General features: G+C 32.9%; 1 non-coding gene across 1 annotated transcript; it reads right to left on the bottom strand.

Annotated features, from left to right (window-relative positions):
* Window positions 1-491: 491 nt before the first annotated feature.
* On the bottom strand, window positions 492-564 carry Smp_tRNA_00576_Pseudo_TTG.1.1. Its single transcript has one exon. It is a non-coding gene (tRNA).
* Window positions 565-10,650: the final 10,086 nt, after the last annotated feature.

The following is a 10,650-nucleotide window of genomic DNA, read 5'->3' on the forward strand; positions in this document are numbered from 1 at the left end:
TCCTATTCTCTGATACGACCTTACAAATCCTTATGCCAGTGAGTATATCCCACTCCACTAGTGAAACCATACGATCATTATCTTTACTGAGAATACTTATTAAACCTTCCTTTTGGCAATTATCTATCAGAAATTTATCACAGTAATTTTAACTGCTATTGTTTGATCTCTGTTTTCGTATTCTTTCGTCCAACTATAGAGGATTATAAGTATCCTATAGAGGCACTGCAATCGCCCCTCACCACATTATTCTTCCACTTAAATGACATCTCAATCCACATACTAAGAAAAACACTGGTTCAGATATTTTGCTTTGGATTAATACAATCCTTTGGACAAATGGTATTTTAAAACAATTTATGAATCAAGTTTTTTTCAGACAGCTTAAACTTATAAGCGAAGATGGATAGTGACTAGTAGTAGAATCCAGGTTAGCGAGTTTTGTCCTATTCGGGACTCGTCAGCTGGATGTACCTGCATCTCAGAGTTGATGTACACTCTGGGACTCGAACCCAGTACCTCTCGCTCCAAACGCCATCGCGTTATCCACTCAGCTACTGAGTCCTGATAGCCACTTTGTCTAGTACGTGCTACATTTCATTTTATATCAACCTGATCATGTCTTTAAATAGGAACGTATTTTGTGATTATTTCCAGAATATAATCTGTTCATTTATTTAAATTCAATGAATACTTTAAATATCATACAATCACTTCATAATCATCGACAATCAAATATATATGAATAAAATATTGATAATAATTCTGTAAACATATCTCTTATTAACTTGAAGAAAGAGAACAAAGATTCATTCCCCTAATACACAAGCTCCAAGCCTTCAAATATGATGCGTTCGTTAAAAGCTTAGAACTTAACTTCAAGTCTAGAAGAAGTCACGAAAAAAGAAAACTGTTGAGAAAAGCGTTCATGTTTCTTTTTACAAATGTTACAAATTTAAACAACCAACATAACTCTACAGCTTTAAGTTATTGTGTATTCGAAGTTTCTAGATCATCTTGTGAATTCATTGTAATGTTTCGACTAATATCTGGATTTGAATCAAGTGTAATAGTAACGGGTCCATCGTTAATAAGACTGACATCCATCATTGCGCCAAAAATTCCATCTTTAAGAAAAAAGAATATAATTAGAGAATATAAAGAAATAAAATGTTTTTTTTGGTTTCTAATGAAATAAAGTGTGTTGATAAGAAATGGAGTTAACAAATGCATTATATTTTGAGAATAATTAACAAATGCAAATCCTGACTAGAATGTACTAGGTATCAGTGATACTAGAAGCCTGTCTGAAGATAATAAGAGTTCACAGTACGATACGTTTTGTGAACAATCTAGGAGCAATATATTTGGACAGTAATATATATATATATATATATCTGAGGGGTAGTTATTTTATAACTATCTCATTATCATGACAAAATGTTGTTGTGGACATTCTCCGAAATACAGTATACAGCACTAGTTGAATTCGTTATATCAGTTAATGTAACATTTAAACCTTAATCTGGAAGTCCCTGGATAAAATCTCCTTGTAATTGAAAGATTTTTTAAAAATTTCAGTCATCCTCATCATAATATCATTCGAAGTAAGCAATCTAAGGTTACTCTGATGACTGTGAAATGTGAAAGCCCTGAATGTAATCCAGTCTAAGTTGAGGTTGTGACAATTATTCAGTGATTCCAAACTAGAAAGAACTAGCTGTCGCAATAACCTCCATATTTGAATGCTTACTAAGGTTAGTTTCTGGAGAAATCGAAATTCAAAGGTTAACGTAACAGTCAAAGACTGCTTATACGACATGACAGAGACTTAGTTATTCATTGTAATTCACAAAACAGGATGATTATTCGAAGAAAATTAAAATATTGCGAAATGATTCGAAACTATACACAGCAAAACTGTTAACCTTTATTAGAGATTTCGTGTAGATCAAAAATAATTTAAATCAGTTGAGCAATTGTAGAAAACCAAGAAATAGTGAACAGTCGTTCACTTTTTAGTCTAAAATATGGATCAAAAGATACCTCGAAACTCAACATGAATTCAAAGCCGAAATCGTCAGATTTGTTGACGAGAACGACACTTGTAAAGTAATGATCCGTATTCTCATTTTCAAATCATTTTTTGACATAACACAACCTTCATCAGTCTGTGTTAAGAGTTCATAAATATCTTTCGAAAAAGGCTCTAGAAACCCAGAAAAGATTGAAAACATTCTATCAAATTAGAATTGAATAGAAGCTTCTCAGAAACATCAGGAAAAATGAATGAAAATGTATCAAATTTTGAATTGATCATAACATATTTTTTTTACAGTCTTTAGTATATTTCCAGAAGCTTCTGGACAATCAAGATCACCTGAAAACCTTTAAATAAGCTTGATTTTATGTTCATAGATTAACCCTGGAGTAAGAATTTTACTTATATTTTACATCTTTTCTCCGTTGTTCGAGTTTACGTATGGAAGTTGTATAAGTATATAGAGAGGAAGGGCTAAGATGTCAATAACAACTTTTCAAGTAGAACAATTATTAATCTGATGTCATTTTACTATGGGATATTACAATGGGATATCATACAAAGTCCTTGAAAAATTATTTTAGTATTCTTGAAGTGTTATCATCGCATAGATACAATCATCAACCAACTAAAATTAAGCAAGTAAATCAATACATGATGGCTCAAAGGTCTCAAGGTTACCTGATAGTCTTAAGTTCTATTGCAAACAGGATCATAGATCTGAACTGCACTGAAGAGTCCCATTTTAAGATAAAACAACTTCCCATTGATCCTTAATTTTTATTGATTTTCTAATTATAGTTAATCTGTGATGTGAACAGGACAACACTATGCAGGCATCTTCGATACTATGGCGTACCTGAGAAGATAGTCAATATCATACGGAGTTCCTATGATGGACTAAACTGCAAAATCGTTCATGGAGGACAACTCAATGACTCGCTCGAAGTAAAGACCGGCGGTATCAGGAAAGGTTGCTTACTCTCACCCTTTCTCTTTCTCCTGGTGATCGACTGGATTATGAAGACGTCAACATCTGTAGGGAAGCACGGGATACAGTGGACGGCTAGAATTCAACTGGACGACTTAGACTTCGTAGATGATCTGGCTCTTCTATCACACACGCAACAACAAATGCAGGAGAAGACAACCAGTGTAGCAGTATCCTCAGCATCAAAAGGTCTCAATATAAACAAAGGGAAAAGCGAGACACTTCGATACAATACAATATGCACCAATCGAATTACACTTGAAGGAGAAGCTTTGAAGGATGTGAAAACCTTTACATATCTGGGCAGCATCATTGATGAACACGGTGGATCTGATACAGATGTGAAGACGTGGATCGACAAAGCAAGAACAGCATATTTACAACTGAAAAACATATGGAATTCAAAACAATTATCAATCAACACCAAGATCAGAATTTTCAATACAAATGTCAATACAGTTCTACTGTATGTGGCAGAAACGTGGAGAACTACAAAAGCCATCATCCAGAAGATACAGGTGTTTATCAACAGTTGTCTACGCAAGATACTTCAGATCCGTTGGCCAAACACTATCAGAAATATTTTACTGTGGGAGACAACAAACCAGATTCCAGTGGAGGAACAAATCAGGAAGAAGAGCTGTAAGTGGATAGGATACATATTGAGGAAAGCACCCAACTGCGTCACAAAACAAGCCATCACATGGAAACCTGAAGGTCAAAAGAGAAGAGGAAGACCAAAGAACACACTACGCCGAGAAATGGAGACACACATGAGAAGAATGAACAGAAATTGGATAAAACTAGAAAGGAAGGCCTAGGACAAAGTGGATTGGAGAATGCTGGTCGGCGGCCTATGCTCCGTTGTGAGTAATTGGCGTAAGTAAGTAAGTGATGTATATTATAAATATTTACTAGGGATGAATCATACAAATAGAAAAGATATTTTATATTCTTATTTCTTTAATTACCTTTAACTTTTTCTTCATTATAATTCTTCTTTAATCGATTAATCAGTTGTGAATAAATATCTTTAGATAATTTTGGATCCATAGCATTATGAAAATCTAATTTATTACCTTTTAATTCACTATATAATGTGAACTGTAGAAAAAAAGATAAAAATTATTATTATTATAACTAAATCAGTAGATGGTTTTGTGGAGATTTTTTAGTAATCTTATATAGTTGAGATCATGAATCAATTGAAGCTAGACCACCATGGAAAACCTGGAAGCACTGGATGGCCGTTTCGTTTTATTGTGGGACTCCTCAGCAGTGTGCATCCGCGATCTCACCTCGCGAGATTCGAACTCAGGGATCGTGAATGCGCACTGCTGAGGAGTCCCACAATAGGACGAAACGGCCGTCCAGTGATTCCAAGTTTTCCATGGTGTTCTAGCTTCAATTGATTCATGATTTCAACTATATAATATTTTTACTAAATATTGAATTTAAGGAATGTAAATATTTGCACAAATGGAACGAATATTTAAGTATTGTATATAAGTAGCAAAAAAGAAAACAAGTTCATACATAACATATGCTAAACTTTCATTAATAGTTCTATTATTAAAAGACGAAAGGATAAAAAGTGTAATTTGAGAATTTTTCGACAATATAAATTGGTTACCAGTGATAGTGTTTATGAAGTTGATATTGTGGTGTGGGTGGGTTACTTATATCCACATAAGTAATATATAACGATGGTCAGGCATAGAATGTATTTCAGTAGAAGATCGATAAGGAAAGAATCGGGACAGAACGCAATTGGTATGAAAATGCATGAACAATAAAATCGGAGAGGATGAACTGGTATTTGCAGAAGGAACAGTCAAGAATGAGACAATTGATTGATAGTTTGCAAATTATCTGTTTGCTGTATGGTTGTCAGGTTTTATTGAGATATCCTGTAATTCTGTGCTCAAATATATTTGATTGTCCCCACTCATGTTCTCATTTACTACAATATGACTAACTACAATTTAGCCCCAACAGTTGATATTTAATCCATTGAAGATTGAACAAACTAAATAGTCAATATTGATTAGCTGTTTATAATATCTAATCATATTTATTTTTCTATTATTAACTTGTATAAAAGTGTGTTATTTTACGATAAAATCTATTTTTTTCTGGCAAGTGGTCTCGTCATTGATTTCAAATCATCATCACCACTTAGTTATCACTTTGTATGAACGCAGTATCATCAGTATTCTTTCCTTTCATTTAAATAATCGAAACATTTTCTACAAAACCATGAAACCCTATTCCATAAAAAAGTGGAAGTAGAAGAACAATCAGTAAGATGAATGTAGCAGTAATAAAAAGAACCGATTCTACAAATATACATTCGTAATTAAACAATAAATATTGTCTAATATATGCAAGACCATGATACTAAAAATAGTTGCACAGAACTATGTAAAAGAAGATTATAACTATCAAGTTTTTACTTGAAAGCAAGTATTATCATGTGCTCACTAGTGACTAACTTCGAGAGGTAATTCTCGGAGTTCTAGTGGAAAGCTGTGATCAGTGGGGTTCAACTATGTCGAGTGTGAGGTAGTTTTGCCCACCGAAGACAATGGAAGATGATCGTACAACATTTTGGATTGGTTGAAGTTAGACATTAACACCGTTGGATACTGGCTCTGTTGTTTAGGGATTAAGCGTTGGCGCTCGAGGCCGAAGATCATGGGTCCGAATCCCGCGTGCAGCGTCATGGATGCGAACTGCTGAGGAGTCTTATGTTAGGATGAAACGGACGTCTATTGCTTACAAGTTTTCAATGGTAGTTTAAAATCGATTGGTTCATGATCTTAATTCAAAACAAATAATCACCGATATAGATACATGGAGCTCAGTTAGAAATTTAATCTAGTAAAACAACTAACAATCAAAATAACAGTGATTAATATCAAAAATGAAACTAATATATCCACTTTTAACAACGGATACAAGACTTTAAAACAATCCAATGTATATACCAAAGACATAAAAACTTATTAAAAGAGCTTCACTCTCGAAAGTGTTATTTTTAAAACTAAATTTATTGATAGAAAGTGTGAGTGAATAGAGAATAATGAAAATCACAAATTGGAAATTAATAGTAAAAGTATCTATCTATATGATCATTAAAACTGAATCAATTTTGTATCAACTATATGCTGTGCAAAGGATTGGTACTTTAATAAAATTAGATGACGTTATATTTCTATTGAACATACAAAGATGTGGATTGTATTTTCAGGTGCTCAAATATTATGATTTCTTAAACAAAAAAATCACTTATTAATGATCTTTGGTGGCTGAAGGTGGTTAGCAAGATACTATAGACCTAGATTTTGCACTAATTAGCATAATTCAGTAAAACGTACCTTCAATTTTAAGGGAAACGACATTTCGTGTGGAACTCAAACCTGTATCATCCAACCTCACAACTCGAGATGTTACCACTGAGTTATTCGGGCTGCAACTAACCGCCTGTGTGATCGAGGTATTTAAGATAGGTTGTTTACAAAATAGTGACCAACTTTATGTTTGTCCAATCCTTTAGTGGTGATCGAATTCTACCGATCAAGTTACATTGTGACATCTAGCCTAAGTAACTTGACATAACGTTCATATTATGTTCAGATGTTCAGTGGTTGGAGTCAGTCAAGACAAAACTTTCAATCACCGGTTTCCGGGTCGATCTTAACAATAAAGTTACTAAAAGCTGAATATATGAAAAATATAGTTGAGAAATTAAATACAGAAAAATGACTTCAATCATACTAACTGCAATCGGTATTATTTCAAAATTTTCACTCTTGCAAAATGACATCGTATCAAAACATCTGTCTAATTATCTAGTCACGTGCCAATTTTTGTGCCTACTGTCATATAAAAAAGTACTTAGAATAACAGTACCAAGATATATCAGTTAAGCGATTTCCAATAATCAGTTCAAAAATTTCATTTGTATTAAGATCAGAAATTCAGCGTAACACCTTACACTACTTAATCAACCTTTTGAGTAGGTTATGTATATCGACTGAAGTATTAGCAAATGACCATGAACGTGGATCCAGTACTGTGAAGTAAATAAGTCTCGAGAAATGTTTGTTATAGATTAAAATTTTATGATATCATGATGAACAGGTTTTGGATTGTTATATGAATGAATGTAATGCTGCTCATTTGACGTGCAATAGTAAGATGTGACAGAGAAGTAGCTGCTTACGAGGCTAGAATGAACAGATATAAGATGGTTTTCTATTGTGATAATATCTTTATATACACGATATTAGCTCAAAAAATAGGCGCAGTTAGAAATTAATTCAAACATAGGAGAATGGAAGACAGAGAATTTAAAGTTAAGACCTGAATACTAGGCTTGATTTTTTCTCAACACGATTTAAACAAAAAAAAATTGATGAAATTAAATATGAAACATTGAATTTTTCGAGTAAAACAAATTCGAGTTCTCTGTACAGGCTCTATTGAGGACGTTAGTGCAAAATACACTAACACAATCCTTTGAACTAAGAAACTGTAACAGATTTCAAAAATCAGAGTATACTGAAACAACTATTAAATAATTACGTTGAATACTTAATTGAGCATCAATATGTGGAAATGTTATAAGAATTAGTTAGAAAGACAAAATTCCTTACCTGACTAACACAAAGAATTTCCAGATTTAAATCTTTTACACTTTTATCCCAACGTCTTATTCCATCTAGTGATGGGAATAAACGAATGTTCAGTATTTTCCTAACTCTATAAATATTGAAAGACAGAAACGAATTTTATTATACTCTCTAAAAAAGCGTACCATAAGTTATTGGCAAGGCAAAAAGATAACGAACTTTTTTGCTACGAAACCACGGGTCAAATTAAATTCATATAAATTAGCCTGAAACACAAAACTTTCTGAGTTTTTAAATAAAGATGAAAAGAGAGACAGATCAAATGTAGTTTTTAACGGCAAGAACAGGCAGATTCAAGTCCTTACAAGTAATATAAAGATACCTATCAATTTAATATACTTCAGAAAATCAGCGACACATGGAGAAATCGATACATAAAGGTAAAATAAACTTTCTCAGTATGTCAAGTGTTTTAATGCCGTTGCGTTTTTGGCTTGTTAAGAGCGCAAAAGAAAAGACGAATTTGTATCTCTTGAGCAATTAATTATTTTACACCTAGTGGTTGAAACTTGAATTCATTACAATGTTACCATGGTAATAGATGTTCGTGTATCTATGTATTTATTTGGAGAAGCATGGAAACTTAGGTAAATAAACAATTATTTTATTGCTATTAGTATATAGTTTGTATGATTTTATTGAAATGACGAATATGTATACCTTAAATAAACACTTTTCATGATATTGTGCACTCTGAGTTAGATAGCTAAATTCCATAGCTTTCATTGTCATTCTGGACAATCATTAATAACTCCTTCAAGTAGAAGTAAGTTTTTAAAGTTATTCCACAAGCACTACTCAGTCTGTTCTGACTTCTTTTTCCTGTGACCGATTATTTATGTAAAGTTTTTTTATCTTCCCATAACCTACTAAATTCTGAAAGTTTTTTTCTCAATTGATACACTTGAATGGTTGACCTTTACAGTATGAATTGATGAACCAGATCAATAATATATAAACTGATTGGATATTGGACATTATGCCACACTTCTAGAAATCTCCTGGAAGGTTTAGAGTCACTTGGAAACAGAATTTTGACTTTCCCCAATCAAACCCGTGTTTGAGGTTATTTGAATGAATACAAGCGGTCGGTCGATTGATTGGCAAACTATGCAGATATGTTGTAGAGAATCTAAGGTGAATAAATCTGTTATGAAAATGTATTTATCCAGTGACTATCTTTAGAAAATAATATCCTTAAAATCATAAAAGTAAATATTTTGACTCGTTTGTGAGTTGACTTATTGTTAGCAACATAGTTACATAATATACTCAAAACGTTTCACACGTCTTATTCAATGAAAATCAAAGTGATGAGGATACATAGTGTAAAAAAGAATACACAAAATAAATGCTATCATACATATACTCCATATCACTTTCTGTATCGCGTCTTGATAAGCCAATAAGAACAAGTATTCCACGACCAATTTGACTAACAATTGAATCATTTACTAAGTTAAAAAGAAATGTAATAGTTATTAACATTTTATTTAGTCAGCAATACAACAGGACAGAATGCACTGATTTAGTATTTCTAACCTATTAACGTTTAAAAAACAGTTTTCTCCATAAAAGAAACATTGGTTGGTGAACAATCACAAAAAGCTTTATTTTATTAGCGTAAGAGGTTTTTGGAGATTTTCGAAGTTTATATCACGTTGGTTAGAAAATCGTTAAGAACCGGTAGGTACTAGACATCAGTTTCGTTTTGTTTTATGATTCCTCAGAGGTGCGTACTCATGATTTCATAAAGAATCGAATCCAGGACCTTCAGGTATTGCCTAGGGTGTAACTTTTGTGTCAGTGAGCCAACATTCAATCGTTTACATTTCTGACCTCATTCAATTTGCGACATTTCACAACCACCCAATCGCCCAGTCTCACAAATAAGTTAAATTGTTACTTCTGATTCATTTGACTTCGATAGGTACCAATCTCAGAACCATAAACAACTGACCATGAGGTGGGTATTATCACTTGTCTCAATGTTTTGTGTAGATGTGTATGACCTTGTAAAAGCTTTCGTTCTGAATTAGAGTTGACTGAAAATTATTGGAAAGAAAATAGTATCAGATACCTTTTTCTTTACAGATTTGGATGTCTCTAATACCAAGTACGATTTCTATTCATAACGTAAACTATCTACAAAACTGTTATGTCCCGATAAGGATAATGAATGGTAACTCTGAGATCGAATTGCGAACCAATACTGTGCATATATTTTTTATCATATAATCGCTAAATAACTAAACTATTCATATTCATGTTCCCCTTATCATGAGCTTTATTTCGAACTGTAAACTATTGTTATACGATTTACCATTCATGAATTACGCCCAGTCTATTGATTACTGTTCCCCTTATTCACAGCCACATTTGGCTGAATCTTGTACAAATGTTGTTTCTTACTTTATAGGAAGATGTGGTCAGTTTGATTGGTATATAAACTCAGTATGTTTGAAATATAATGATTCATACCACAGAGGCTGTTTTGGACTTAACTGGCTGAGCTAGACAGATAGCAGGACCGATAAGTACTCTAGACTGCTCGTACGGTTTTCGTGTATCACTGTTCCAATCGATAACTCGCTGCTCTCTGATTGGCGGTCTTGTCACGTCATACATTAACAGGGCATCAACTCGGCCACAAGTTATAACATAAATAAATAATCATTGATAATCTGTAGGTACCAGGAAATGTAATTCATTATATTGTGCTATACTGCTTGTCGGTATGCATTTTGAAGTGTATAACATTGATTCCTTATTCTTAGTTTTGAGGGCGTCAACCCTTAAACTAATTGTCTTATTTCTGTTAACTCATTTTTCTAACTGTAATTAATGCTTTGTACAGTAAAATATTCACTGATGTTATACTGAGAAACACATAGCTCTTACTTGACTTCTGAAATTCTATG

This window comes from Schistosoma mansoni, chromosome 2, assembly GCF_000237925.1.
Source record: "Schistosoma mansoni strain Puerto Rico chromosome 2, complete genome".
Taxonomy (NCBI): domain Eukaryota; kingdom Metazoa; phylum Platyhelminthes; class Trematoda; order Strigeidida; family Schistosomatidae; genus Schistosoma; species Schistosoma mansoni.